The 26417-nt window shown below is 40.0% G+C and overlaps 7 non-coding genes and 1 pseudogene across 7 annotated transcripts; 7 read left to right on the top strand and 1 right to left on the bottom strand.

Moving 5' to 3' along the window:
* LOC141323587 (uncharacterized) lies at nucleotides 1–26315 on the bottom strand (annotated as a pseudogene).
* trnar-ucu (transfer RNA arginine (anticodon UCU)) lies at nucleotides 22953–23042 on the top strand. Its single transcript is given in 2 exon segments — nucleotides 22953–22989; nucleotides 23007–23042. It is a non-coding gene; the product is annotated as a tRNA-Arg (tRNA).
* On the top strand, nucleotides 23198–23271 carry trnat-cgu (transfer RNA threonine (anticodon CGU)). The gene has a single exon. It is a non-coding gene; the product is annotated as a tRNA-Thr (tRNA).
* On the top strand, nucleotides 23700–23773 carry trnat-cgu (transfer RNA threonine (anticodon CGU)). The gene has a single exon. It is a non-coding gene; the product is annotated as a tRNA-Thr (tRNA).
* On the top strand, nucleotides 25048–25121 carry trnat-ugu (transfer RNA threonine (anticodon UGU)). Its single transcript has one exon. It is a non-coding gene; the product is annotated as a tRNA-Thr (tRNA).
* trnar-ucu (transfer RNA arginine (anticodon UCU)) lies at nucleotides 25321–25410 on the top strand. The gene is given in 2 exon segments: nucleotides 25321–25357; nucleotides 25375–25410. It is a non-coding gene; the product is annotated as a tRNA-Arg (tRNA).
* Nucleotides 25566–25639, top strand: trnat-cgu (transfer RNA threonine (anticodon CGU)). Its single transcript has one exon. It is a non-coding gene; the product is annotated as a tRNA-Thr (tRNA).
* Nucleotides 26068–26141, top strand: trnat-agu (transfer RNA threonine (anticodon AGU)). Its single transcript has one exon. It is a non-coding gene; the product is annotated as a tRNA-Thr (tRNA).
* Nucleotides 26316–26417: the final 102 nt, after the last annotated feature.

The raw sequence follows: 26417 nt of genomic DNA, 5'->3' as shown, positions 1-26417 counted from the left end.
TCAGGGTGTTTGCATGGTGTTTTCACACTGGCAGTGAAGACACATGTTCTTTTTAAAACCACATGCAGTGTGTGACCATGATTGGCACACTGTGCACTGTGACCATGAACGCCACTTCTTTGAAGCGTTCTTCTTCTTGTCATCGAAATGGACACTGCAGACACAGCACAAATTGCCTCCATCTACCAAAGGAAAAACACAAATATTTTGGAAGTTAAGCCAGTTAGTTGAAATCATACTCATCACCATATTCAAAGCAACACCTCAAAGGAAGCTTATTCATTTGTAACTGTTGCTGAATGAAAATGTGGGTACTGCACATCAATTCATCTCAGATCTTGCTGAAGCTCAATCATGAGATACAAGCAGGTCAACAAAGAAGAGTTCTTGGGTTCAATTTCAGAAATCAGCTTTGGTGTAACCCTGAAATAAGGAAAACTCTTGATTTTCCGTTTTAGAAATGGATGTAAATCAAACCTGAGACAGAGGGCTAACTCAATTTTAATTTCAGAAATCTAATCACTTTGTTCTTTAGCTGCTTCCAGAGCTCAACTTCACATTGATGCAGGTTTGTGATTACTAATTGTAAGGCCATACCTCGTACAGTCGTAGGCCAGCCTGCTGTAGCCACCTGTATTCTTGTACACGGGTGCATTATCATTTGTGACCCTGGAGCACAAAACCAGTCTTAAGTCGCTGGGGTATATTTGTAGCAATAGCCATAAATACATTGTATGGGTCAAAATTATTGATTTTTCTTTTATGCCAAAAATCATTAGGAAATTAAGTAAAGATCATGTTCCATGAAGATTTTTTGTAAAATTCCTACTGTAAACCTATCAAAATGTAATTTTTGATTATTAATATGCATTGTTAAGAACTTAATTTGGACAACTTTAAAGGTGATTTTCTCAGTATTTTGATTTTTTTTGCACCCTCAGATTCCAGATTTTCAAATAGATGTATCTCAGTCAAATATTGTCCTATCCTAACAAACCATACATCAATAGAAAGCTTATTTATTGTGCTTTCATATGATGTATACATCTCAGTTTTGTAAAATTGAACCTTATGACTGGTTTTGTGGTCCAGGGTCACATTTATCATTTAAAAAGCAATTGTTGATGTGCTCACCTCCTATCTCTGTGTTTGTATTGCAAAGAAATGTACTGGACAACACCCTTTGCATCCTCAAGATGTTTTTATACTTAACAGAGTTAGGAAAAAGGCTGCTTCTGTATTTAGGATGTTCTGCCTGGAACCTGCTGCTTGAAAGACTTAAAAGTAAATCTAGTTAAATGCTGTTTAATCCAAAATAAAAAAGTATTGGAGGCTGATTTGTCACAGTTTGCCACTGTCTAATGTTTTTTTCCCTTTTAACATATTTTAGTCTATGCTTTTGTTCCCATATCTGTTCTTACTGTAGTATTGTAATCTGTTGAAACTGCCTGTTTTTAATCTATGATGCAGCTGGTCTTGGCCAGGTCTACTCTGAGGAAGAGCTCATTCGTCTCAATGGGACTTCCTGGTAAATAAAAAATAACCACAAAATGGAAAGATACCTTTATCTACAGTCATCACGATGGCTACAGTAGTGTCTGTTTCTGAGCATTCGTCTTCCATCTGCTGTGCACCTAAAGCACATAAATCAGAACAACACAACAACAACTTTTTTAATACAAATTTTACATCTTAATTACAAATTCCTAATTCAGTTTGTCAGCATTTATACTGTCAATAGTTAAATAAAAAATAACCACAATGTGGAAAGATACCTTTATCTGCAGTCATCACGATGGCTACAGTAGTGTCTGTTTCTGAGCATTCGTCTTCCATCTGCTGTGCACCTAAAGTACAAAAATCAGAACACCACAATAACAACTTTCTTAATACAACTTTTAAATCATAATTACACATTCCTAATTCAATTTGTCAGCATTTATACTGTCAATTGTTAATTAGTAAATCCTTGATTAAAAATACAGTCCCATTACTTGCATATAAATCTCAACAGCCAATTCAAAGCGTAAAATGATCAGAATACCAACCTTACATATGCCGATTAATGTCACCTGGATAAATATTGTATTCATAAATTGTAATTTTCAAACAAGTGAGCTTTTCTCTTTGTATCAAATGTCAATGGCAGACTTCTCAGAACACACTGAAAAAATTGATTCATTGAATTTACTCATTTTTTTTAAGGTAAGTGGTTGCAATCAATTGATTTGATCTAAATTTAAACAAACACATTTATTTGGATTTAAACAATTTTATTTAGTTAACTTAGTATTAAAAAAATGAGTAATTTCAGCCCAATTTAAATATGCTACTTCCTCTTAATTTATTTAATTGTTTCTGAAGAAAAAATATTCATTGAATTTACTCAAAATTTTTAAGGTAAGTGGTTGCAATCAATTTATTTTAGCTACATTTAAATAATCACATTTTGTTGACTAAATTTCAAAATTGTTTTAATCACTTACCTTAAAAAAAATCCTTTTCTTAAGGAGAGGTTCTTAAATGGCTTTGCAAATACACACAACAAGTTTAATGTTTTGAATTTATTTTTAATGTCATCAAATGTAAATTCAGTAACAGTTTCTTTGTATATACAACAAGTGTTTGGAAGACAAGTGCTTACTTAACGTTGCACATTCACAAAATAAAAATGAACAAAAATTCACAGGTGAAAGAGGCCACATTGTTGAGTGCGGACTTGGAATTGCAAAATTAATAAAAATATGTGGAAACAGGCAACAGTATATAGTGATTAAACAGTATATTGTATTTTTTCAATAGTGAATAAAACAATAGTGCTAAAACTGTTCATATGTCATGCAACAAACTGCAGTTTGTAATGGATTTTACAGGTATGCCCATGGTGATGTGTTGTGGGTCTTTCAAGGAGTCATCTCTTTGACTGTCCTATATTTAAATAAAAAGAAACTGTTATTAGTAGGGTTGGGTATCAACTGATATTTACCAGCCAATATGCACAAAAACAAATCAGTATGTCATCATAAACAGCTGTTTTTTTTTTAAGTTAAAGTGAAAGGAAGCAGATGAGAAAGAAAACTGACAAATCTATTTGTATATCTCCCACATGTTGTTCCTAATCTGCAAATGGAACACAAATTCAGATATTTTTAATGAGATCTGTGAGCTTTCTAACCCTGCATAGACAGCAACGCAACTCAACTGAAATGTTCTTAGGCCAAGAAACACATTAAAGATATTGGTAAAATAGTCCATGTGACATCAGTGGTTCAACAGTAAATTCATGAAGCTACGAGAATACTTGTGCGCAAAGAAAACAAAAATACAGACTCCTCCGCGCCACCGTCTGCCATTCATGAGAGTACCATGACACAAGTGTTTGGTGTTGCTGACATGAACATGCATGGGCTGAACCATGTTTATAAGCAAAGAAAAACACACGCATATGTCATTGTAGTCTTGACAATGGAGGCAGGAAGAAGAATTGTTGAATAAAGATATTTTTGTTTTCTTTGCACATTAAAATTATTCTTTAGCTCTGTAAAGACGGTTGAACCACTGATGTCACATAAATGGTTACACTTATGTCCTTAGTACGTTTTTGGGCCAGTTATATTGTTGCCTATGCAAGTCCAGAAACCTCTCAGATTTCATTAAAAAAAAAAAATTAATTTTTTTTGGTTCTGAAGATAAACTAAGGTCTTCTGGGTTTGGAAAGACATGAGGGTGAGTAATTAACGACAGAATTTTCATTTTTTGGGCAACTATAACCCTTTTAGTATTTGAAATTTAAGTAGAATTTAAATTCAAGCAGAGACATTTTTGTCTGGACACTGTATTTGACATCACTGTGTTAAATAATAATACATATGGGAAAGGAAAAGACACTTGATAAATGAATACATACCTCCTGTAAAATGCCGAAATATTTGACCATTTTCCTCCCAGTAAGACCTCCTTTCTGGAAAACAGCAGTGATCTGTGGAACATAACATATTACATTATATGATATATTTCATTAAAGTCAACTGTTTATTGTAAAATGCTTTAATACTTACTGTGCATATTGCTGGAATAATACAACTTCACGAAAGTGGTGAACCTGGAAACTTCCTTTGGCATCAAGGAAATGTTATGTGTCCTAGTCACAGGAACATGCAGAGAGTCCCTCAAATGAAAGTAAAAACACAATAATTATTATTGCTAGTTTAAAACAGTTTACATGCTGCACCATTAAAGCTTGCAAAAAGGGGCATGTTCACATGATTACAATTAAGAACACTAAAAACATTCAGAAATCCAATGTTATATTGTGAGATTTACTGATAGGAACTAACTGGAAATTCCCCTCATAACTTCATGCCTTCGTCCATATTTTTGATTTCCCGGAACTTTCTATTACAAGGCATAGTTATTTGGATACGCAGTTAAGGATACGATCTGCCCATCATTGCTTTAAATGCAATAGTTGCCACAGAAGTTAATAATTTTTTTTCGGTATCACGCAAGCACTACCTTACCTTCAGCCAAAACAAACTGCTCTTGAACAAACAAGTTAAGGACATTAGATGACCCGTCCAAAAGGATTTAACGATATATGTCATGTTTAACCACATTAGAAGCCGGCAGATTCCCGAAGGACTGGCTGTGGTAACGTTGTAACTTAGGCGGGAACACCTATAGAGTCTGGGAACGTGACGTCAGCAACGCAATGCATGTTGGGAATTTAGGTAACGGAGCTGCAGTGAACACTGTGTTTGATTGTGATCGTGAAGTTTTAGTCTACTTTATTCTGCATAAATAATAATTTTTGGTGAACTATTGTTGTGTTGTTAATTGCCACAGTCTAACCGATTACCAGCATGTACGCCGACTGTCAAATGTTTGATTTTCCAGCTTGGACAATCACCTTGGATCCCAAGTGTCCGAGTTAACAAAACGGCGTTGCATGGCGTGGGTACAAGCAGTTAGACGGAAAAGCATTAGTTGACTAATATGTGCCCCAGCGTTGTTATGAAACCATGAATTAAGAAATTAATGCTGTCAAATCAGTTGCTCTCAAGGAATGTCATCCAACATAAACTTTTCTGTGTAAATATGTTCATGTATTGCGTGTATTTATATGTATATACACATGTACATTTATAAAATTTAAATTAATTATATATACACTAGTTAACATTTGAAGTGGATCGAAAGCTTTCAAAGTTGTCATAATAAAATCATGTCTTAGGACTTTAACTTTTTTGATCCACTTCGAATGTTGACTACTAATATATATATATGTATATATATATATATATATATATATATATATAGATATAGATATAACACGTATAAAATATACACATGTATGTGTTCTTATACATAGACAAACAATGTTTTACAGCCTTCAGTTATGCCGCGTTTCAGGCAACCCGTTACCCGTGTTTTTCCAGCCTTCTACCGGTGAAAGTGCACTGGAGCGACAGTCAAACCTGTGATTTCCCATCTGTGAACTCGTACTAACGTTAGATCAACGTACTCCCAGTTCCGAGCTCTGATATGAGGTGCGTTGTTTATGCAAGTGGTACATCGTGGAAAAATAGTCTTTAGGACAATATAACGTTGCATTCAAATTAATAATAATAAATGCGCTCAGACAATTTGGCACGACTTGCCTGGAACGCAGCATTAAACATGCATTATCTTTTTTGCATATTGCATACCACGTTGCAGCAATAAATTGAAAAAACACGAACATTTCTATATCCCTTTATTTGTGGATAACACACTGATGTAAATGTGCACAGTTCACAGTAACATAAGAATCAACTAAATTGAAAAGTTCAGTTCCACTACTACTATAGTGCAAACACAACAGGTGTAAGATGTAACAGTGCTGTAAACTTTAAGTCTCAAGAACACAGGTAACAATGCAGTAGGTAAAACGGCAAATAACACTACAAACAAAGTAGGAAAACACCATCTGGGAATGTTATGTGCGTTAAGGCGGTAACTCATTTAGATCGTCCACCACTCTATATGCTCGTAAGGATCGAGCCGTTGATTATTTTTAGTTTTTCTAAATACCTCAGCTTTGACACTTCATTAAGCTTTTCTCGGTATGGAAGATTTAGCTTTTCCTCGGATCTATGCATTGTTTTTTTTTCTTTTTAATAGTTGCCTACTATCTTGTAATGCTGACGGCTGACGACGTTACATAAAACATGGCGGCAACTACCCATAATTCTACGCGCAGTGACGTAGTTGGCCAAGCTCTATAACGTTACCGGCCTGAGCATCTCCGAAAGCGCTTAAGCATTTAAATAGACGCTATCCTTTCAAATAAACAGCGTATTTTAGGCTTATACAACTACATTTTCATACAAAAATATCTTAAAAGTACATTCTGTCACATAAAAAAGTATTGTTTGTGTTATTTGTGTAAGTTATATGTCACCATCCGTTGGTCGCTGTGGAATTTCTCCCAAAGACTCATTTTGCAGATATTATTTATACAGCGAACAAACTATTTACTGTAATAAACAGTGCTACACTACATTATTACTCACATAAATATTACTCACCGTGTAAATCGACCGAATGATGAAAACTCCGGGTCCGGAATGAAAAGTTCCCACCGTGAACCTGACTGAGTCGTGACTGGAAACTCCTTTTGGCGCCAGGGAGAATGTGCATTTGTGCGCATGCGCAGAAAGTTTACATAATATTTTCTAACTGAATTTAATTAATTCACATGGCTTGGATTTAAAACACATGTAATTCGCTTAAAACCAATTAATACTTATTAATTAAAATCAAAAACTAAATTTTTATTATTTAAACTAGCGAAATTGAATCATGCTTAATTTAATTGGGGCCATAATCATTTTTTTCAGTGTAGTTTTATTTAAGCTCGAACTTAAAAAACAGATTTGTAGCATTTGGCCAAATGTATTACGATTACAAGAAATACCATTTTCACACATGGCCTCTAATATTTCTTCCACCGATTTCCCCTGGATGCCATCTGCTGTGTCTGTTGATTTCAAGACATTAAAACATCACACAAAGGTGAAAATGTCATTGTTTGATTTCATTTTATTATTTCAATAATGTGTACAGTGGTCAAATGTGCTGTGCAATGACCACAGTTACATTTCTAGTAAACTATGCTTCTTAAGTTTAATGTTATATATTTATTTAAAGCTAAAATAAAAACAACTCAGCTTACCTTCTGCATCCATGTGCTCTGACATCCCCTCTGCCATGTTGGTAGGGTTGCATTGTGCTGCATCTGATATGTTTAGGAAAAAAAAACACTTGTGTAGCATGAGCATAACAAATAATTGGCCTTCTTGAATTACTGCAGAAAAATAATTAATCACAGCAGAATCAAAGGAAGGTAACACTTTACAATAAGGTTCATTAGTTAAACATTAGTTAATGTATTAACTAACATGAACTAACCATGGGCAATACATTTGTTACTGTATTTACTAATCTTCATTAACATTAGTTAACGAAAATACAGTTGTTCGTTCATGTTAGTTCACACTGCATTAACTAATGTTAACAAGATTTTAATAATGTATTAGTAAATGTTAAAATTAACAAAAACCAAAGTTATGTGTTACATATGTGACCATGGACTACAAAACCAGTCATACGGTTCAATTTTACAAAACTGAGATGTATACATCATATGAAAGCTCAATAAATAAGCTTTCTATTGATATATGGTTCATTAGGATAGGACAATATTTGGCCGAGATACATCTATTTGAAAATCTGGAATCTGAGGGTGCAAAAAAATCAAAATACTGAGAAAATCACCTTTAAATTTGTCCAAATGAAGATCTTAACAATGCATATTACTAATCAAAAATTACATTTTGATATGTTTACAGTAGGAATTTTACAAAAAATCTTCATGGAACATGATCTTTACTTAATTTCTTAATGATTTTTGGCATAAAAGAAAAATCTAAAATTTTGACCCATACAATGTATTTTTGGCTATTGCTACAAATATACCCCAGCGACTTAAGAGTACTGTGGTCCAGGGTCACACACACACACACACACACACACACACACACACACACACACACACACACACACATATATATATATATATATATTTTTTTTTTTCTTTCTTTCAGAACATGACAGATGGTTTCTCTAGATAAGACCCTTATTTCTCATCTGGTACTGTTTAAAGCCCTTTGAAGCTGCACTGAAATTGTAATTTTGACCTTCAACCGTTTGGGGTCTGTTGAAGTCCACTATTAAGGGTTTTTCATCAAAAACCTTATTTTCTTTTCGACTAAAGAAAGAAGGACATGGACATCTTGGATGACATGTGGGTGAGTAAATTATCAGGAAATTTTAATTTAAAAGTGAACTAATCCTTTAACAAAGACCCAACATGAGTAAGCACTTGGTGACAGAGGCAAAGAAAAACTTCCTTTTAAGAGGAAAAAACCTCAAGCAGAACCACGGCTCAGGGTGGGCGACCATCCGCCTCGACCAATTGGGGTGAAGGGACAGATAGAGATGCAATGGCCCAACACTATACAAAGACTCACATATTCTTTAGTTAACTTATTTTCCCCACTTTGCATAGAGACAAATGGTCTGCCAAAACACAAGTGGAGAAACACAACCACTGGTGATGTCACTTACTTATTTCAAATGAAATCCCCTCAGCAGCTTTCAAAATGGCTTCCAATTGGTTTCTTCCATAAAAGGAAGGCTTCTTGAGGGTAAGGCTGTTGGGCAGTCCAGCAACTTGTATGGTCATGCCCTGATTCACCAGGGACTGGTAGGGGAGCCTTCCAGTACCTCCAGCCTCCTCTGAAAGACACAGGCACAGACACACACACACGTTTTATGGGGACATTCCATAGGCGTAATGGTTTTTATACTGTACAAACCGTACTTTCTATCGCCCTAACCCTACCCTACACCTAAACCTAGCCCTCACAGGAGATTGTGCACACTTTTACTTCCTCAAAAAAACTCATTGTGCATGATTTATAAGCCTGTTTCCTCATGGGGACCTGAGAAATGTCCCCACAAGGTCAAAATCTACTGGTATTCCTATCCTTGTGGGGACATTTGGTCCCCGCAACGTGATGAATACCATACCACACACACACACACACACACACACACACACACACACACACACACACACACACACACACACACACACACACACACACACACACACACACACACAAAGTTACACAGCTGGATAATTGTGACTCTGCCCTCTAGCTGCAAACATTCATTCTGGTAAGGTGTCATAATCTATTGGTTGATGAGCACATTAGATAAATTATTTATTTATTTGATAATAATGCCATGGATTCATGAAGGCATATTAGGTTATCAAGATAAGCAGTTTCTTTACATCAGCTTTAAAAGTATTTGAACATACACTTACTATATTTTTGGTTGAACAGATCTTGCACTTTTCCTACCAGCACACTGACTTGATCTTTAGTACTGGGTGTTATGGCTGAGGAGCTGGCTAAAGATGTAACAACAGACAACAATTAATTTCATAAAACTGTATTATGTATATTCACACTATTACGGGCCTGTGTCCATTTCTGTGGATTTTCATAAGCAATACCTTTGAAATGCAGTGCAAAGTTGTTCACTGTGTCCGTTGAGTCAAGGAAATCAGTGGCTCCTTTGCTGCTTAGTTCATACACCTCTAAGCTGGATTTTTGGCGGTCAAATTACAAAATGGCTGTTTCCACACCCAAATCCTCAAGCTTGGACACCTTTACAATATTAAGATAAACAAGACAACCACAAAAAAATAGAAATATAATTGATTAAACACAAAATAGACAAAACCTACTTTTAAAAATCCAACACACACTAAAGGAACAGCTCATTACAGGGTTCGGCAATATATGAAAACAGTGTTGTCACACGTAGCAAATAAGTGGTCAGGGACCACCAGGGTTACATTAACTATACATTAACTGTGTTTACATAGAGTCCAATATCCAACTAATAATTTGACTCATAGCAATGTGTGACTACTAATGCTTCAATTGACCACCTTGATCTGAATAGACCAGCTTAACCAGTAGGAATTTAGTTTGAGAGGGTGGTATGAGCCTTTGACAATTTCTTCAAGGTGAAAATATTTAATGTTGATAGCCTTTAACCCCTTAGTGTTCCAACGTTCCACCGGCGGAACGTTTTGCATTGAGTTAAGTTTGACAGGAACACTAAGGGGTTAAACAAAAATCAGCTGGAATATTTATTTGATAAGAATTAATTTGAAATTATATAAAAAAAAATCTACAGATAAACAATCCAGTTGTCTGTCAAACTGTTCTGCTCACATCACAATTGCTTTCACATCATCCCTGCATCGAATACTCTAATAATACCACTAATGCCAAGCAAATGAAGCCTCTATCCAAACCTCTAACTTTAGCTTCTTAAGGTGCATTTTAATTCAGGCGTCCCTCATTTCAGGGCTTAGGGCTTGCCCATGTGCCCTCAGTGCTGCTGCCTCTTCAATGTATTTATTTTTTTCATCTTCCCCCAATGTGGCCCACCTGCCCTTGATATCATTCATTGTGCCTAAGGAAAAAATAGTTGCACAGAAAACGTATTACTTTAGAGTCAGCATGTCTTTTTTTAAAGTAAATTCATACAATGACAATCTGTCCAACACACTAATTTACTTGGGTTGTGAAACCCATTTCTCTATAACAACTCTGTTTAAACAAGATAACATGTAAAGTTGATGACCTGATGATTCTTTTTAAGACACACAGCAGTCTTACACTGATGAATGCAACTTGTAACCCTTGTAAAGCCCTGATGTAAACAGGGCTGCTATGTACAACAACAAACCATTTAGTTCAACAATTGAAAGCATCTGTTAAATATTGTCTCTCACCTTTGTTTCTCAATACATCTCTACAAAAAAGATTGTAAGGTGACAGCTCTCTGATATGAACTCTGGCCTTTGCTGGCCGGGGCTCAGAGGTAGCTTTTGTAATTATGGATCTTTTGTAATTACCGATCCAGTTCTGAAAAAGAAAAAAATAACAAAAGTATTAGACCAGGGGTGCTTAATCCTGTTCCTGGAGATCTACCTACCTGTAGACTTTAGTTCCAGCCCTGCTCCAACACCGATGTCTGCAATTATCAAGTGCTACCTAAGAGATTATTTAGCTGGTTCAGGTGTGTTTGATCAGGGTTGGAGCTGAACTTTGTAGGATGGTAGATCTCCAGGAACAGGATTGAGCACCCCTGTATTAGACCAATTAAACTGAATTTTAACAAAACACTTAATTTATACAAGCAGTTCTTTAGAATGCTATATTTATTTGACACGTTGATTGTTAGTGTGGCACTAAAGTAAACCTTACTTCTATGACACTGGTGTCCAAACACGTAGCTGATGCAGCTCTTGCTATTAAGGGTGAGCCGACATGCTTCATTCCCTCCTTAAAAAAAGAAATCAAGGTCTCCCTTTGCTTTTCATAAATGTGCGTTCTCTTTTGTTGAATAAAAACAAAGAAAGAAAAAGCTAGTCAGTAATAAATCAGTAATAAAAAAAAACAGTGTTGCAGATCATACCATCGTTCTCGGACACACTTGTCTAATGCTTCTAGATTAGCAACTGTGTAAGGCTTACCTCTCTGAGCCATCTTTAACCTAAAACATAAACAGAGAGAAACTTGCACAGACAGATTTGTGAATGGGCCCTCTCTCTAAACAGCCCAAAACCAATTTTGGATTGTTCAACATAGACATAATGCATGGAAGTAATAAAAGAAACTTACCACAGAACTCCTTTGCAACTTGCTGGAAATGGTAAATGGAGAAAAAAAATTAGGTAAAGAGATATTAATGTTTCACAGGCAGGCAGACCTGTGACTTTGGGTTTTATTTTTCAAGTTCAATGTTGAGGACAGCAATATATGTGACACACAGAGACACCACAGTCTATTTACTTCTAATACATTGCCAGTGTTCATCTTTTGCATGAAATGTAATTGTAAGCTTCCTCATGTGGGATCAAATGCAGTCAAGCTTTATTTTAAATTATAGTGAAGATTCCAAACATACCAAAGAGCCATAAAATACGTCTTGGGTTTGAATGTTTCACTGAATATGAGTATGATATAGCTTCAGTGACACAATATATGCAATAAGCAAAAAATAAGTCTTTACAAATAAGTTTTTAAAATTTTTACAGGCTAATTTTGCGTTTAACTAGTAAACTACATTTCCCCATTAGCTTCAGACACATGAAAAACATGCTAATTAGCAACGCTAATGCTCACATAAATCATATAAAGTAAGGACAGGCTTATAACGTAATATAAAACGTTTACAAATGCAATTGCAAAACGGTTATTTCATGTCAACACTCATATCACACCACCTTAAAACACATTTTCTGTATTGTTGTGGCTTATTGACTAATTAATTACAGTTTATGCTCATTTCAATGATCTTACCTGAAAATATCAAACGGAAAAACTGCGCGACCGCGACGTTCCCGCGTCATCCAATAGATTTCTGATTACCGGTGAGCTGGATTCCTCTGGGACTGGATCTGGAGTCTTCTCTATTAGTATCGCTGATTAACCATGTGGATGGATGATAACAGCCTTCTGAGCCTACCAGTAGGCGCAGCAGGCCCCTACTGGCCCATATCTATCAGCTGATAACCACTGATAACGCCCATTCAATCGAGTGATAACGTTCGAAGCGGGTGCCCTATTGACATTTATGGAAAGCACAGAAAAACACTTAAAGCAAAATGTATTAAACACGTTTTATTATTAATTAAAAGGAACAATTCCTGAATGAAAAAACTAATAAAAAAATGTAACGATTAATAAGTGATTAAACAATTTATAAAAATTTGAACTATTAAAAACAAAAAAGTCAAACTTCTTCAAACATTCCCTCAAACATCTCCCCCAGTGGTTCAATACTCTGAACAGTTTTGTTTCGGTGAGTTATTGTAAGTTTTATTGTCAGGTCATCAGCAGCGATGTCGAGGGCCAGTGCTGCCGGGACTGTGTACTCCTCATATGTGTCAGACAGCAGAACTGTGGCACCTCCGTCTCCCTCCAACACCCCGATGAAGGTGAGCTCCACCTCTACTGTCTCAGCTGCAGTCTTCTGAAATATAATAACATGAACGGAAGTCTCAGCAAAGGAATTATATATCAATAGACGCGAGTCATTACATGAACACTATTAATGTTAGTTGACCACATGATCTAGAAAGAAAAATGATTCTGAAGCATATATTATTTATCTTTGTTAATTTCAACATTAACTAAAACGTTATGAAAGGGAAAGTTTTGGAACTGTTGTATTTTATTAACTAACATTACTGTATGTGTAACACAGATTGACAAGTACTGTACTTGGTCAATGCATTGATATTAACTAATAGTGCCTAATTCTAAAGTGTTACCAATATAAGTTATTACCAATGAATATACACTTGGTACACACTCAGGACTGTAGGAAGATGCAGAAAGATCAATTAGAGAATAATTAGGTTACATGATGCATAATGTTGTGTACTTCCACAGCTGAATAGCTGGATGAGTTCAGCTTGGGAAAAGGTTTGAGACTCGCCCTGAGGCACGAAATCTCAATGTGATCTCTTTATGATGTACGCCCTCCCGGTCTCAAACAGTGCGATTTCCCCATCCACAGGAGCCATAAATGCCCTCACGCCATCGCTGAGGGCACTTATTGTAGTGGTTTTGTACGACGCTATTTTAATTTCATTTTTGGACACCTCGTATGACTTAGCCCGATGGTTTGTCCCATTGTCCACACAGGTGATCCGGGTGGGTGCAGGCCTGCTGTATGGCAAACTTGCCGCTGACATTCTGGAGGGTAAGAGAAAGAGAAAAGATTGAAAGAGTAAAGGTGATAATACACAGGCAACTTTGAGCAATGTTGCTTGGGCACTTTCTCCATTAAGATGGGCAACAAATTTCTCTCTGGATATCTCAATGGAAAAGTGCCCACCACAACAACAAAAAGTTGCCCCATGTATCATCATCTTAAAAACAGAAAACCAATGGCAATTCATCAGGCAAATAATACGTCTATATCCAAAAGATGCACCATTCAGTTGGTTTAGTGCAGTGGTGTCAAACTCAATTTAGAGTCACATTACAGTTTTACTTCAGAACCAACATTTTCCTGTCAGAAATACTCCTCTCAGAACAAATCCTGTCATAATATAGTTTACTGTATTGTCATGTCTTCATTACAGTAAAAAATCATTAATGTAACTTAAATTAAGGTAAATTACTTCAGAAACAACATTTTCCTGTCAGAAATACTCTCTCAGAACAAATCCTGTCATAATATACCCAGTCAGCAAATTTTCTTTGGCCCAGGTCTGGCCCAAATCTACAACTAAAGTGTGGCCCAGATTAGTACATGTTCCCCGGCCCAAAACTGGCCCACATGTTTTTAGCCAGAACTGAACCAAACCAGGGCCATAACTCAGCCTATCATGAGCCAAGTAATATTTTTTTAATATGGCCCATATATGTGTCACAACTCAGGCAGGAACACACGAACAACGACGTAATAAAAGACGTACATTTAATAAATCCAATGGGAAACAGGCAGACACAGGAACACGGAGTGGTAACATCAGGGGATAACATCAAAGACCGACAAGAGGACAGGGGAAAACACACACCTTATATACACACAGACTAATTACAAACACAGGTGCAGACGATGAGGGAGAAACCAAAACACACTGAACTGCGGGGGAGAATGGGAGAAACCAACATAAAGTCCAGGGGTGTGACATTACCTCCCCCTCCCGGAAAGGCGTGTCCTCACGCCGACAAACAGGAAACAACAAACAGTCTTAGGAGGGGGTTTCGGCGGAGGACGGACTCCCGGGAGGAGGGCAAGAGATGAAGTCCAAACAGGTGATGGAACAGTCCATGGAGGAGATGACGGAGGGAGGAGCCAAGGAGGTGACAGGAGGGGGCTGGAGCAGGAGGAGCCAGGTGGGACCCAGGCCGCAGCCAAGATGTAAATCCACGGTGGAGCCGATGGAGGGAGGAGCCATGGTGGAGGAGAGGCTGACGACTCCATGGATCCGACCGACGGAGGCGGAGCAGGTGGTGGTGGAGCCCGAGGCGGAGACGGAAAGCCGAAGATCTTGGGTGACGCCGCGGATCCGGAGGGCCAAGGCGGAACCCAAGGCTCTGGCGACCAAGGCGGAGATGGAGATCCGGAGATCCGCGGCGGAGCCGGAGCGACAGAGGGCCGAGGCTGTGCCCGCGGGAGGGAGGAGGTCCAATGAGCCGGTGGGACGGAGCGACGAGGCACAGCCGGAGGAGTATAGTCCTGAGGCGAAGATGGGGCGACGACTGACCAGGGCGGAGCCGGAGGGCCGATGGAGCCCGGTGGAGCTGGTGGATCGACGGGCGACGGCGGAGACGAGGGAGCAGAGAGCCGGGGTGGAGCCGCAGGGTCGGAGGGCCGAGGTGGAGTCCAGGACTCTGAGGCTGGAGGCGATGGTGAGGGATCCTCCAGCCATGACACCGATGGAGACTGGCAGACCTGCGGCAAACCCACCGCACAGATGGTGGGCTGAGGGTGAGCAAGGGGACAGACAGTCGACAACGGGAATTCAGGTAGGCTGGGCGGAACCAGCGGAGATTCAGGACTAGGCAGAAGAGGGAGGGTGGGTGGGAAATTCAGGCAGATAGGTATTTCCATGACACAGTCCATTAAGTCCCCATAATCTTGTTCCAGCTCACCCTCAGTGGTAGTGCAGTGGGCGGGGCTCTCTACCGCCCCTTCTTGCTCTTCGAAGTACTCCACCGGCGCGGATGTAATAGTCGGCTCACGCACCTGATCAGCGGTTTTGACCTCTTCGGCACTCCATAATGTTGTCGCTCCGGGCTCGGGCTTTCCGTCTGTGACGGGCTCATAATCCGCGGGTCTGGGTGGCTGGCTGGGCTCTGGGTCCGGAGTGGCACTGGCGAGATTCTCCGTGGAACAGGCGGGAAACGAGGATCGGTTTCTCGCCAGTGTCCACTCCACAAACGAGGCAAAGTTCGCTCGAGGGCCGTCCTCGGACGACGGCGCTCTGCAAGACGCATTGAGGCTGGCGTCATAGAACGCACAGAGCGCGTCGTCCGGGTAGCTGGTGGTATTAGCTACTAGCTGGAACATTACTGTGTAGCCCTCGAGCGGTAATTCCCCCTGCTTCAGCCGTAGCAGGATGAATTCTGGTCGGAGGAAGGGATCCATGGGGGAAACACACTACGGAAACAAAAGACTGGAGAAAACGAACGGAAAACAAAACGGAGGTGAACACGCAAAAAAAAACTGTATCGGTCGGTCTTTCTGTCACGCTGTAGGCAGGAACACACGAACAACGACGTAATAAAAGACGTACATTTAATAAATCCAATGGGAAACAGGCAGACACAGGAACACGGAGTGGTAACATCAGGGGATAACATCAAAGACCGACAAGAGTACAGGGGAAAACACACACCTTATATACACACAGACTAATTACAAACACAGGTGCAGACGATGAGGGAGAAACCAAAACACACTGAACTGCGGGGGAGAATGGGAGAAACCAACATAAAGTCCAGGGGTGTGACATTATGGGCCTTGTATTTCATTGTAGTAAGGCTAAGTTCTGTTAAGACCTTACTGCCCTAATGTGGGCCACATGTGGCTGGTTGTAGATGTAAAAGTTGTATTAACTAGAAAGTAAATCATGCACTCGCTCAACTATAAAAATGTAAATAAAATAATTTACTTTTGCAGTTAGATAAGTTCCGAATAAATTAATTAATTAATTAATATATATATATATATATATATATATATATATATATATATATAAATATAAACTTTTAACATAAAAAAGTAAATGGGCTAATTTTGAGTTGGAATCAGTTTTTAATATACAACAGATATTTAAGTTGAATCAAAAATCATTAAATGTACAAACTTGACTTTTAATCAGTTTATAAAACAAACACACGTGTAACATTCAAACAACAAAAACAGACAAATTTGAGTTTAAATCAGTTGTTTATAATATGCAACAGACATTTAACATTCAAACCAAACTTATTAAATAAACAAATTTGAGCTGGTGTCAGTTTTTAAGAACAAATAATCTTGAGAAGTCTGTTGATGTTAGTAATGTTGCAAACTGCTGCAAACTGCCTAACTGGGGTCAACAATGCACTGTTTATTCATTCTCTCCTTCCTCCCACCATCCCGGTCTCCAGCCAGGTGCAGCCACTTTATTAAGTTCATTTCAATGTCTTTGGCTGCGTTCGAAACCGCATACTTTCATACTATATGATGAACGTCTACTTAAAGTGCGTTCGAATATGCCTACTTACCTACTATATAGTAGGAAAAAAAAGAAAGAAATACGTTCGAAACCTCAGTATTCATAAAAGAGTAGGCGAGAAATCCCGGGATGTCCTACTGCTTCAGCCCAGATTCTGAAGTGTTCATCCGATGCAAACTTTTCAATCACAGGAGGCCAAAACGTCATCATCGAACGTGATTGGGAACCGCAACGAGAGTGTTTACAAATGTGAGTATTACAAACCAAAACACGGTTCCCTGTCTTAAAATCGTATTTGTTGAGCTGTATCGTAAACTGCTGATTTGCATAAGGTGTCAATACGTGTAACGTTAAAGTATATTTGTGATTTCGCTGTAAAACACGTTTTATTACAAATAGCATCGATAGACATCTCAAAGATGATTACTAAATGTTTAACAACTGATAGGAACATGTTCTGAGAGAATTAAATGAGCACATCACAACACCAAACAGACATCTAAACGACTGATGGACGTTATGCGAGTTTATGTAGAATTCTCTGTTGTCAACACTTTAGATGAATGTAATGTAAATTGTAAATAAACACATGTACATATAGTAACTAAACATGAGTTATCTGTTTCATCTGTCTAATAGTACTGTTGATAAATTCAGGAGCATTTGTATTGGATAAAAAGCCAATGAACACAACAGCTACTTCATAAATGTAGTATTGAGCACACGAATCAGAGGGAACTGAATCTTGTGTGGATGTTTCAGGGACAGTTGAGACAAGTTTGCTTGTCTGGTGAAGAGGGACTGATGAAGCAGTGCTGCCATCAAAGGCTTTGAGTGAGTACACTACAGACAAAACCTTAAGTTGCAGTTTATTAATAATAAAAAAAAAACTTTAAGCACTTTTCTGATTCTAGATTTCTGTGCCTTTGTTGCAGATATTTTGAGGTGGAGCAGGACCTGAAAGGAAAGGTGACAGCAGCATTTACGGGAAAAAAGTTAAATCTGTAACTAAATATAAAGTTAGGTAATTTTGTTACTTCTAATACAGAGATCTAATGAAATTGTGCTGTTAAAATGACAACTTTTGTATTGTATTTGTGCATCTTTGTATGATCTGTAATGTCTGCTGCAGACTGGTGTGTGCATCGAGAAAAGAGATCCACAGCAGCGTCCTGGAAATGGTCAAGTGCCATCAATGAGACCCTCCATCACTCCACCTGCTCTTTGTCTCTCATCTGGACCAGATGTTGCTGTGGTCTCTTCATCCTCAGAGACCAAAGAGCCAGCGAGAGCATCTAGAGAAAGACTAAAATACCAATATGTCTGAATAAAGCTTTGTTCCATGTGTCTTTATTTATGTTCATGGTTACTTTATTATTTTACTCATATATCCATGTTGTTATCAGTAAATAAAATATAAGTTTCATTAACATATGCATTAATTAATTACTTGATTAAAAAAATGCTTGTTTTACTAAAAAATATAATTAATTATAGGTCAGCATTTATCATTATTATTGATCAGTGCATTCTGAGGTAATCTTAATTTCTAAGTAGTAATACTTACATTTTTTGAGTGTAAAATCAACTGTCTTCTCCAAACACAAGACCTTCGAGAAGCGGATCCACGTCTCCTTTGTGCAGATATTGCAAAAGGAAGATGTAGTAGGTAGGGTCGTTGTGTTACTGATGCTATGAGGTGTTTGAGCACCTGTTGTGCTTATTTTCTTTTTATTATTATTACTACATAACTTATTATTACAGGCTCAGGGAAAGATGGTATTTATCTTTAACAATGAACAATCATAATGAGAAAAACTGAAAACAATTATTAGGCTTGCTTACATCATAGTATGTGATTATATACACAGGGAAAAATGATTAAATATCTCTGAATAATCCAAATATTCACATCATAGTTTATCAAATATTGGATTTGTTGTTTTTGTTATTGATAAGCCTCAGGGATGAAAAGAGAAATTCTACAATAATTTAAGCTATAGTTTTGCGTGTGGATAAACAATTTTGAACATAAAACAAAAGTAATAACTTTTGCAAAAAATAAAGAATTTGGGTTTTCCTAACAAAAATTATTTCTTTAACAATTAAAAAATACAAAAACCTAAATGAACCCAAAACGTATCCGTTATACTACAATCACAATAAAAGAACAGCTGTTTTTTCAACATGACCACAAAATGAACAATTTTCATCAATATCAAAATATTTATAGAAAGATGAATTAAACCTGTCGCTATGTTAAATTGTTGCACCTGTTATAACGTCGTTGGTCACATGATAACGTCAACATGGCAGAAGACGTGCAGATCACATCCATACTCAACGAGATTTGGCTGTAGAGTACGTACTCTTTTAGCGCTCGTTAAGTAAGTACTTATTGAAAATAAGTACCTACTCATTGAGTATGCGGTTTCGAACGCAGTCGTTGAGTATGGATGTGATCTGCACGTCTTCCGCCATGTTGACGTTATCATGTGACCAACGACGTTATAACAAGTGCAACAACTTAACATATAGCGACAGGTTTAATTCATCTTTCTATAAATATTTTGATATTGATGAAATTTGTTCATTTTGTGGTCATGTTGAAGAAACAGCTGTTCTTTTATTGTGATTGTAGTATAACAGATACGTTTTGGGTTCATTTAGGTTTTTGTATTTTTTAATTCTTAAAGAAATAATTCTTGTCAGGAAAACCCAAATTCTTTATTTTTTGAATAAGTTATTTCTTTTGTTTTGTATTCAAAATTGTTTATCCACACGCAAAGCTAGCTTAAATTCTTGTTGAATTTCTCTTTTCATCCCTGAGGCTTATCAATAACAAAAACAAATCCAATTTTTGATAAACGATGATGTGAATATTTTGATTATTCAGAGATATTTAATCATATTTCCCCGTGTATATAATTGCATACTATGATGTAAGCAAGCCTAATAATTATGTTTTTAGTTTTTCTCATTATGATTGTTCATTGTTAAATATTATTACCATCTTACCCTGAGCCTGTAATTGTAAGTTAGGTAGTATTAGTTATAAAATGAAAATAAGCACAACAAGTGATCAAACACCTCATAGCATCAGTAACACGACTCTACCTAGTACATCTTCCTCCATGTTTGCAATATTTGCACAAAGGAGACATGGATCAGCTGCTTGAAGATCTTGTGTTTGGAGGTGTTTTTTGAGGATTTTACACTCAAAAAATGTAAGTATTACTACTTAGAAATTAAGATTATAATACTGATCAATAATAATGATAAATGCTGACCTATAATTAATTATATTTTTTAGTAAAACAAGCATGTTTTTTTATCAAGTAATTAATTAATACACATGTTAATGAAACTTATATTTTATTTACTGATAACAACATGGATATATGAGTAAAATAATAAAGTAACCATGAACATAAATAAAGACAAGTGGAACAAAGCTTTATTCAGACATATTGGTATTTTAGTCTTTCTCTAGATGCTCTCGCTGGCTCTTTGGTCTCTGAGGATGAAGAGGCCACAGCAACATCTGGTCCAGATGAGAGACAAAGGGCAGGTGGAGTGATGGAGGGTCTCATCGATGACACTAAACCATTTCCAGGATGCTGCTGTGGATTTCTCTTTTCTCGATGCACACACCAGTCTGCAGCAGACATTTCAGATCATACAAAGATGCACAAATACAATACAAAAGTTGTCATTTTAACAGCACAATTTCATTAGATCTCTGTATTAGAAGTAACAAAATTACCAAACTTTATATTAAGTTACAGATTTAACTTTTTTCCCACAAATGCTGCAGTCACCTTTCCTTTCAGGTCCTGCTCCACCGCAAAATATCTTTGATGGCAGCACTGCTTCATCAGTCACTCTTCACCAGACAAGCATACTTGTCTCATCTGTCCCTGTAACATCCACACAAGATTCAGTTCCCTCTGATTCGTGTGCTCAATACTACATTTATGAGGTAGCTGTTGTGTTAACTGGCTTTTTATCCAATACAAATGCTGCTGAATTTATCAACAGTACTATGAGACAAATGAAATAGATAACTCATGTTTACTTGTTTACTAACTATGTTTATTTACATTACATTTATCTAAAGCAGTGTTGACAACAGAGAATTCTACATAAACTCACATAACATCCATCACTCGTTTAGATGTCTGTTTGGTGTTGTGATGTGCTCATTTAATTCTCTCAGAACATGTTCCTGTCAGTTGTTAAACATTTAGTAATCATCTTTAAGATGCTATGGTCGCTATACGTAATAAAACGTGTTTTACAGCGAAATCACAAATATACTTTAACGTTACACGTATTGACACCTTATGCAAATCAGCAGTTTACGATACAGTAGCTCAACAAATACGATTTTAAGACAGGGAACCGTGTTTTGGTTTGTAATACTCACATTTGTAAACACTCTCGTTGCGGTTCTCAATCACGTTCGATAATGACGTTTTGGCCTCCTGTGGCCTCCTGGGATTGAAAAGTGTGCATCAGATTAACACTTCAGAATCTGGTCTGAAGCAGTAGGACAGCAAGCGCAAGCTTTTCCAAAAGCGACCCACAAACATGGATAGCGAGGGCAGTGAGTGGTTACTTTTGCAAACCGCCCCGACTCAGTTGTCGGCAAATGCCTTAAAGCTGTCCAGTGCCCGGTCAGCCAACCCCTGGCCTCTTCTCTGGGAGCCTGGATCGTCTGAGTCGCCCTCCCGGAGGGCAATTGTGCGGCCAGGCTAGTCTAGTAAACAGGAGATCCTGCGTTTGAATCCCAGCGGTGCCTCTCGACTGGTGGCTGTCTCTGGGCTTGCTATTGCATCGGAGACACTGATAACACTCTATGTTTTTGAACCGTGCCTCAATTGTGCAAAGACTTGAGGACCTGTCTTTCTGCCCAAACAGCTTGCCACTCCGCCGAGCTGGACAGGCCCAGCGTGGCATACCTACAGGCTCTGTGGCGCAATGGATAGCGCATTGCATTTCTAGACTCCCAGATGAGGTTGGGGTTGTGGGTTTGCGTCCCGTCAGAGTCGTGTGTTTTGGCATTTTGTTAAGCCTGTTCTGTGCAGTGTTGCCCTCGGACAGCAGAAACCATTTTGAGGCTTCCTGTTCTCAGCGTACATTGATTTTAAAAAAAAATGTCAATCATATTTAAAAGGTAGCAAAACATGCCCAAGAACCAATTCAGTGAGGTATGCAATCACTGTCTCGCATCAAGTGGTGGCAGCAGGAAGTTGAAATTGTTGATTCATGCATCCTCTGATCCACCCTCCCCACACCTAACATGCGGGGTGGTGCCGTGGCTCCTGTTTGGTAAACAGGAGATCCTGGGTTCAAATCCCAGCAGTGCCTTGCAGACGGCAGCTTGGATCTTTTTGCTCTCCCTTGGACCTGAGGCCCTTACAGTGCCTCTGCCTTTCAAACGACACTGCAATTATGCAGAGACCCGAGGGCCTGTCCTTCCTGCAGAGAGAGCATGCGCTCTCTTACCGTTGGACATCCACAGACCCGGAAGGTCAGCCTTCACTCGGCTCTGCTGGCTTTCATGTTGGGCTCTGTGGTGCAATGGATAGCGCATTGGACTTCTAGGCTGCCAGAAGAGGCCATTCAGAGGTTGTGGGTTCAAGTCCCACCAGAGTTGTGGATTTTGGCTTTCTGGTTACTCTCATACTGTGCAGTGTTGCCCTCAGGCAGTAGAAATTTGTAGACATTCTCTTTTAAGCGTACCAGCACCTGCCCTGCCTCTGGATGTTTTGACCCTCTGAGTCACCCTCCCGACAGCCTTGCATGCGGTTTGGCGCCGTGGCTTAGTTGGTTAAAGCGCCTGTCTCGTAAACAGGAGATCCTGCGTTCAAATCCCAGCGGTGCCTTGGGCGGCGTTCCAGTCCAGCAAGCGCAAGCTTTTCCAAAAGCGACCCGCAAACATGGATAGCGAGGGCAGTGAGTGGTTACTTTTGCAAACCGCCCCGACTCAGTTGTCGGCAAACGCCTTAAAGCTGTCCAGCGCCCGGTCAGCCAACCCCTGGCCTCTTCTCTTGGAGCCTGGATCGTCTGAGTTGCCCTCCCGGAGGGCAATTGTGCAGCCAGGCTATTCTAGTTAACAGGAGATCCTGCGTTTGAATCCCATGGATGGTTTGGTTGCACGCCACAATACAGCCGAGCTCGTGCTTTACCAAAAAAAACAGACGGCGAAAGGGGACACAGAGGAGCTTGAGGACAGCGGGCGGTTTCTCCTGTATCATTACCCTCTCACCTGCTTTTGAAGAATAGCATTCAGGCTAACTTTCCCCACCAAGGAGGCGCCGTGGCTTAGCTGGTCAAAGCGCCTGTCTCGTAAACAGGAGATCCTGGGTTCGAATCCCAGCCGTGCCTTTCCACTGGTGGCTGTCTCTGGCCTTTCTGTTGGATTGGAGACCCTGACGACACTATGTTTTTGAACCGTGCCTCAATTGTGCAAAGACCTGAGGACCTGTCTTTCTGCCCAAACAGCGTGCCACTTGGTGTAGCTGGACGGGCACAAATCTGTAAGTAAAGCCCTCAGTGGACCAGCCTGACATACCGATGGGCTCTGCGGCGCAGTGGATAGCGCATTGGACTTCTAGACTGCCAGATGAGGCCATTCAAAGGTTGTGGGTGCAAGTCCCACCAGAGTCGTGCTTTTTGCCATTTTGTTAAGCCCATACTGCGCAGTGTTGCCCTCGGACAGCAGAAACCATTTTGAGGCCTCGAATCCCAGCGGTGCCTTGGGCGGCGCTCCACTCCAGCAAGCATGCCTCAATTGTGCACAGACCAGTCTTTCTGCCCACACAGCTTGCCACTCGGCCGAGCAGGACAGGCCCAGGCTGGCATACCTACAGGCTCTTTGGCGCAATGGATAGTGCATTGGATTTCAAGACTCCCAGATGAGGTTGTAGTTGTGGGTTCGAGTCCCACCAGAGTCGTGCGTTTTGGCATTTTGTTAAGCCCGTTCTGCGCCGTGTTGCCCTCTACAGCAGAAACCATTTTGAGGCCTCCTGTTCTCAGCATACATTGATTTAAAAAAAATGTCAATATTTAAAAGGTAGCAAAACATGCCCAAGAACCAATTTAGTGAGGTATGGCTATCACTGTCTTGCATCAAGTGGAGGCAGCAGGACGTTCATATTGTTGATCCATGCATCCTCTGAGCCACCCTCCCGACAGCCTTGCATGTGGTTTGGCGCCGTGGCTTGGTTGGTTAAAGCTCCTGTCTTGTAAACAAGAGATTCTGGGTTCAAATCCCAGCTGCGTTCCAATCGTGCATGTGCAAGCTTTTTCGAAAGCGACCCGCAAACAGGGATAGCGAGTGATTAATTTTGCAAACCGCCCCGACTCAGTTGTTGGCAAACGCCTTAAAGCTGTCCAGCGCACGGTCAGCCAACCCCTGGCCGCTTCTCTGGGAGCCTGGATCGTCTGAGTCGCCCTCCCGGAGGGCGATTGTGCGGCCAGGCTAGTCTAGTAAACAGGAGATCCTGCGTTTGAATCCCAGCGATGCCTTTGGTTGCCAAAAAACGGATGGCGAAAGGGGACACAGAGGAGCTTGAGGACAGCGGGCAGTTTCTGCTGCAACATTACCCTCGCACCTGCTTTTGAAGAATAGAAGTCAGGCTAACTTTCCCCACCAAGGAGGTGCCGTGGCTTAGCTGGTCAAAGCGCCTGTCTTGTAAACAGGAGATCCTGGGTTCAAATCCCAGCGGTGCCTTGTAGACGGCAGCTTGGATCTTTTTGCTCTCCCTTGGACCTGAGGCCCTTACAGTGCCTCTGCCTTTCAAACGACACTGCAATTATGCAGAGACCCGAGGGCCTGTCCTTCCTGCAGAGAGAGCACGCGCTCTCTTACCGTTGGACGGCCACAGACCCGGAAGGTCAGCCTTCACGCGGCTCTGCTTCTCCCCATGTTGGGCTCTGTGGCGCAATGGATAGCGCATTGGACTTCTAGACTGCCAGAAGAGGCCATTCAGAGGTTGTGGGTTCAAGTCCCACCAGAGTTGTTGATTTTGGCTTTCTGGTTACTCTCATACTGTGCAGTGTTGCCCTCAGGCAGTAGAAATTTGTAGACATTCTCTTTTAAGCGTACCAGCACCTGCCCTGCCTCTGGATGTTTTGACCCTCTGAGTCACCCTCCCGACAGCCTTGCATGCGGTTTGGCGCCGTGGCTTAGTTGGTTAAAGCGCCTGTCTCGTAAACAGGAGATCCTGCGTTCAAATCCCAGCGGTACCTTGGGCGGCGTTCCAGTCCAGCAAGCGCAAGCTTTTCCAAAAGCGACCCGCAAACATGGATAGCGAGGGCAGTGAGTGGTTACTTTTGCAAACCGCCCCGACTCAGTTGTCGGCAAACGCCTTAAAGCTGTCCAGCGCCCGGTCAGCCAACCCCTGGCCTCTTCTCTTGGAGCCTGGATCGTCTGAGTTGCCCTCCCGGAGGGCAATTGTGCGGCCAGGCTATTCTAGTTAACAGGAGATCCTGCGTTTGAATCCCATGGATGGTTTGGTTGCACGCCACAATACAGCCGAGCTCGTGCTTTACCAAAAAAAACAGACGGCGAAAGGGGACACAGAGGAGCTTGAGGACAGCGGGCGGTTTCTCCTGCATCATTACCCTCTCACCTGCTTTTGAAGAATAGCATTCAGGCTAACTTTCTCCACCAAGGAGGCGCCGTGGCTTAGTTGGTCAAAGCGCCTGTCTAGTAAACAGGAGATCCTGGGTTCAAATCCCAGCGGTGCCTTCGGTGGTGCTCCAGTCCAGCAAGCGTCCCTCAATTGTACCTGTCTTTCTGCCCACACAGCTTGCCACTTGACAGAGCCGGACAAGCCCAGCCCAGCATACCTACAGGCTCTGTGGTGCATTGGATTTCTAGACTCCCAGATGAGGTTGTGGGTTTGAGTACCACCAGAGTCATGCATTTTGTTAAGACCGTTCTGCGCAGTATTGCCCTCGGACAGCAGAAACCATTTTGAGGCCTCCTGTTTCTCAGCGTACGTTGATTTAAAAAAAAAGGCAA

The sequence above is a fragment of the Garra rufa genome, chromosome 1 (assembly GCF_049309525.1).
Source record: "Garra rufa chromosome 1, GarRuf1.0, whole genome shotgun sequence".
Taxonomy (NCBI): domain Eukaryota; kingdom Metazoa; phylum Chordata; class Actinopteri; order Cypriniformes; family Cyprinidae; genus Garra; species Garra rufa.
This window is presented reverse-complemented; position numbering and strand designations above follow the sequence as displayed.